The sequence below is a fragment of the Prionailurus viverrinus genome, chromosome B2 (genome assembly GCF_022837055.1).
Source record: "Prionailurus viverrinus isolate Anna chromosome B2, UM_Priviv_1.0, whole genome shotgun sequence".
Lineage (NCBI taxonomy): Eukaryota > Metazoa > Chordata > Mammalia > Carnivora > Felidae > Prionailurus > Prionailurus viverrinus.
Window position 1 is genome coordinate 89,525,642 of NC_062565.1, and position 5,547 is coordinate 89,531,188.

The 5,547-nt window shown below is 43.6% G+C and overlaps 1 non-coding gene across 1 annotated transcript; it reads left to right on the forward strand.

Moving 5' to 3' along the window:
* The first annotated feature begins 3,921 nt into the window (after nt 1-3,921).
* Nucleotides 3,922-4,006, forward strand: TRNAQ-UUG (transfer RNA glutamine (anticodon UUG)). The gene has a single exon. It is a non-coding gene; the product is annotated as a tRNA-Gln (tRNA).
* The last annotated feature ends 1,541 nt before the right edge of the window (nt 4,007-5,547 follow it).

Genomic DNA, 5,547 nt, shown 5'->3' on the forward strand with positions numbered 1-5,547 from the left:
TCCTGATTTGGATGTCTTTTAATTCTTTATCTTACCTAATTGTTCTGGTTAGGACTTCCAGGACTATAGTGAGGAGTGGTAAGAGTAGGCATCATTGTTTCTGACTCTAAAGGAGAAGCTTTCAGTTTTTTATCACTGAGTATGATGTTAGCTGTGGATTTATTATATATGGCCTTTATTATGTTGAGATACATTTCTTTTATACCCAATTAGTTGAGAGTTTTTATCATGAAAGGATGTTGAATTCTGCCATTTTTTCATGTATTGAGATGATATGATTTTTATCCTTTATTCCATTAATGTGGTGTATTAGGTTTATTGATTTGCACCATGTTTATTGATTGAAACCATCCTTGCATCCCAGAGAAAAATCACATTTGATCATGACGTATGATCCTTTTAATGCACTGTTGAATTTGGTTTACTAGTGTTTTGTTAGATTTTTAGATCTATGTTCACCAGGGATATTGGCCTGTATTTTTCATTTCTTGCAGTGTTTTTATCTGGCTTTGTTATCAGAGTAATGCTGGACTCATAAAATGATTTTGGGAGTGTTCCCTCCTCTTCAATTTTTTGGAAGAATTTGAGAAGAATCGGCATTAGTTCTTCTTAAAATATTTGGTAGAATTCACCAGTGAAACATCTAGTCCTGGGTGTTTCTTTGTTAAGAGGTTTTTGATTATTGCTTCATCCTCCTTAGTCATTATTGGTTCTGTTCAGATTTTCTAATTCTTCATGATTCAGTCTTGTTAGGTTGTATGTTTCTAGGAATTTATCCATTTATTCGGGGTTACCTAATTTGTTGATTGTACAATTGCTCATAAATAACCTCTGTTGATGTATCTCTGCAGTGTCTGTTGTAATGTCTCCTCTTTCGTTTTTAATTTTGTTATTTGAGTCCTATTTATTTTTTCTGTGGGTAGTCTAGCTAAAGTTTTGTCAGTTTGGGGGCACGTGGGTGGCTCAGTCGGTTAAGCATCCAACTCTTGGTTTTGGCTCAGGTCATGATCTCACAGTCTCATGAATTCAAGCCCCATGTCAGGCTCTGAGCTGACAGTGTGGAGCCTGCTTGGGATTCTCTCTCTCTCTCTCTCTCTCTCTCTCTCTCTCTCTCTCTCTCACTCTCTCTGTCTCTCTTCTCCCTTCCCCACACATGTTGCCTCTGTCTCAAAATTAATAAACTTAAAAAAATCTGTTTTTTAAAAAAGGGTTGTAAATTTTATCTTTTCAAAAAATGAACTCTTAGTTTCACTGATATTTTTCCTTATTGTCTTTCTATTCTCTATTTCATTCATTTCTGCTCTGATTTTTATTTTTTCCTTTTTTCTACTAACTTTTGGCTTAGTTTGTTCTTCTTTTCCTAATTCCTTATAAAAGTGAAGTTGTTTGAGATTTTTCTTTTTTCTTAATGTGGGCATTTATTACTATAAACTTAACCCATAAGTTGTGGCATGTTGTATTTTCATCCTCATTTGCCTCAAGATACTTTCTGATTTATACTTTGAACATCTACTGACCAGGCAGGAGCCTTCTCAGGATCCTGTTAAAGGCCCTTTGTGTGAGAATCCAGTCATGGAAACTTAAGTGAAAACTTCTCCTAGTATGACCATACTAAACAAGGTACTGGAGGCAATCCTATCCAGCAGAAGTCAGACAGTATCCACACCTTCCCAAGCCCCTGGTAGTAAGCCCACCAACCACAGACCCACTGCAGACCCAGGGGCAGCCTCATAACTGGCTTCAATCTAGCATGACTGTGCTTCCAGAGGTAATTCCATTGACCCAGAAAACCAATGGAAGGTCTTTACTGATCCCTGAGCAGGCTTCTGCTTGGGACTGGATGGACCTCTGGGTGGGCAGGAGTATCTCTGACCATAGCTGAGAGGGTCTAGAACCATGCCCTAGGGCTGTTTCAGTTTATAGGCAAGATTGAGGTCTACAGACCTGGCTTTGGAGGCAAGAATGGGCATATCTCCCACCAGGTCCTTGGGTGGGCTGGACTGTTCCCTGACTGTGGCTGGAGGGTCAGAAGCTAAGAAAAGAACTCTTTCAGAATCTCTGAGGTTGTAGACATGAGTATCTCCCACTGGGTCCCTGGACCTGTGGGACTGCTGGCATACTGTGACCAAGAGGGAGCTGAAGCTGGTACAGGGTACTCCAGGAAAGCAGATGGGGTATCTCCTGACAGGTCCCTGTGCCAGTAGGTCTGTTCATGGACTGTGGCTATGATGGGCTCAAGCCCAGTTAGAGGCCCTTTTAAGGATCTACAACCTGAATGGGTTTGGCAAGCTTACCTTCAGGTGCTCCCCACACTGCACCTAAGAGGGTCTGGAGATATTCCTGGGCCACTTTCATGTCCATGGCTAGGTCCAAGGTCTGTATGCGTATTACCTGATGCACAGATAGGTGCGACGCCTCTCTGGTCCCTTGGTGAATAGTGTTGGTGACAGGACCAAAGCCAAAAGGGGCTGCAGCCAAGTCCTTAGGGTACTGAGCTGTTTTTGAGTCCGTAGCCAGGATCACAGTCAGTGATTGGTTGCCTGGATGCAAGCCTGCCTTCTCATAACAGCTCTCCTCAGTCTCAAACTGCACCAGGGTTTCACAGTGTCCTGCCTGGATCCCGGATCCCCACAAAGGCACTTCTGTCATGGATGGATGCCAAATTATTGTTGTTAAGTGGGGGGAGGGGGATACAAGTGGAAGACATCTTACTGGGCCATCTTGCTGTCATCGCTCCCCATTCTTTTTCTTTACACTCTTCTAAGCCCATGGACTTAAATGTGTCTCCATTAAGCAGTAAACTGTTGTTTCGTCCTAGGAATTTTGAAAATTATTTGACATATTTGATCATGAAACCCAGAGAGCCAAAGTGTCATCATGACCCCTTCAGTAGTTCAGGGAGTAATAGAGACCAGGTAATAAAGGGAGTCCTGGCTAAATTCAGTTCCCAGTGGGCCCACTGAGTCTGAAGACCCACTCAACAGTCACTTCCCAGTCCTGAATGTACATCTGGAAATAATGTACTTGGTAATTGAAGTAACTCCATATGTTGGGTCCTTAGCTTGCATGGTTAAGAGCTCTCATAGTGAGGTAGGCTATATAGGAATATCTGAGACTGCCCGCCATGCCAGCCAAGATAGCAAGTCAAAAACAGTACTTTTACTTAGGAGTATTGGCAGGAGATTGACGTCCCCATTAGAGACCTACAGGATTCAGAGCTGGTGGCCACACCAGGTGTCCATTTTATTCACCAGTCTGGCTAACGAAGAAACTGAATACATCCTGGAGAATGACTGTAGACTACTGCTAGCTCAGCCAAGTAGTTTTCCTACTTCACAGAAGTGAACTTCCTACTTCACACGGCTTCATCTGCTGTGCCATGAGGTTGTTTCTGGGACAGATTTACAAGGCCTCTGGGCCCCTGGCTGGCTCATTCAGTTAAGCATCTGACTTTGGGTTTCAGCTCAGGTCATGATCTCACTCACGGTTTCATGAGTTCAAGCCCCAGGCTAACAGCTGTGAAGTCTGCTTGGGATTCTCTCTCTTTCTGCCCTTCCAGCACTCATACTGTCTCTGCCTCTCTCAAAATAAATAAACTTTAAAACAAAAACAAAAAAACAAAAAGAAACAAGGCCTCAGATGTATGGAATCTTGCCACTGATCAAATAAATATTCTTTTTGAATTCCAATTAGAAAAGAGCATAGGGGCACGTGGGTGGCTCTGTCAGTTAAGCGTGTGACTCTTGGTTTCTGCTCAGGTCGTGATCTCATGGTTTCGTGGGTTTGATCCCCGCATGGGGCTCTATGCTGACAGTGCAGAGACTGCTTGGCATTCTCTCTCTCTCTCTCTCTCTCTCTCTCTCTCTGCCCCTCCCTCGCTCACACTGTCTTTGTCTCTCTCAAAAATAAATAAATAGCGGTGCCTGGGTGGCTCAGTCGGTTGAGCATTTGACTTTGGCTCAGGTCATGATCTCGCGGTGTGTGGGTTCAAGCCCCACGTCGGGCTCTGTGCTGATGGCTCGGAGCCTGGAGCCTGCTTCGGATTCTGTCTCTCGCTCTCTCTCTCTCTGCTCTTCCCCTGCTCTCTCTCTCTCTCAAAAATAAACATTAAAAATTTTTTAAATAAATAAATAAATTTTATGAAAAAGAAAAGAAGAAAAGAAACAGTTCACATGAACTCAGGATGGACAATATTTGTTTCCAATTTTGCCTCAGGGCTATGTTAATTCTCCTGCCCTCTGTCATTGTGTAGTCTGAAGAGGTCTGAAGTGCCTGGATATCTCAAAGAAGATCTCACTGCTCCATTACACCAGTGACATCATGCTTATTGGACAGGATGAGAAAGAGATGGCTAACATGCTTGAAGCCTTGCTAGGTTCCCTGCACTCCACAGAGTAAGGAAGTAAACGCTGTGAAAACTCAGGGGAACTTCTACTTCAGTGAAGTTTGTAGGGATCCAGTTTTTAGGAGTTCAGAAATAACCTGGAATATTTCCTACAAAATAAAAGGCAAATTAAAAAAAAAAAAGACAAATTGTTGAATCTTGCATTCCCTACAACAAAGAAGGAAACATAGTGTCCAGTGGGGCTTTAGGGGTTCTGGAGGCAACACACTCCACACCTAGGAACAGAGCTCCTGCTCTGTCTTAGTAGAGACAATGAAGTACCAAATGGCCAAGTATCTAAACTGTTAATTATAAACTGGGTTCTGTCAGACCCACCAAGCCATAAATTTGGGTGGGCCCAACAGTAGTCTATTAAAAGATGGAAATGGAACACCCAGATCAAGACTAGGAGTAGAGTAGGCTGCAAGAGCAAGTAAGTCTTACGTCACCCACCACAGGTGTCCAGCCTCCATCCCCCAGCTCACACATACAGGCATATGGGCGTTCCTGCGTGACTAGGTGAAGGAGGAGGAGAAGGCCCAAACTTGGTTTATGGATGGGTCTCCTCTGTAGATGGATACAAGCTGCATGTGCATAGCAGCTACATTACAGCTGCATTCAGAAGTAGCTTTGAAAGACAGAGGAGAGGGGAAAGATTTGTAACGGGACATGTAGCCCCAGGTGAGACTATATAGAGATATCTGGGTAGTGACTAGTGACGTGGCTGGCCAGTCAGAGGCCTGGAAGGAAATGACTGAAAGTTTTGAAGCAAAGAGATCTGGGGTAGGGGCATATGAGTGATACAGGGGCCTGGGCACGAAGTGTGGGAGTTTGTGTATCACATATTAATGCCCACCAGGAAGTATCCATCAAGCAAGAGGCACTCAATAACCAAGTAGGCAAAATGACCCTCGTCAGCCTTCTTCATCAGCCAACTGAAAACTGGCATGGTGGGCCTACAAATGAAATGTCCATAGTAAGAGAGATGGAGCCACAAGGCCACAAGGACCAGCTGAGGCAATAGCTGAGGATGAGAGCAATTTAGAACAGATTGTGTGGAAAAGTTACCCCCACTTACACCCCAAGATGGACTGCAGCAATGAGGTCAGTAGTTCATCCCACTAATTCCTATCTCTAATTTTCTTCTCAGGGAAAGAGGCCAA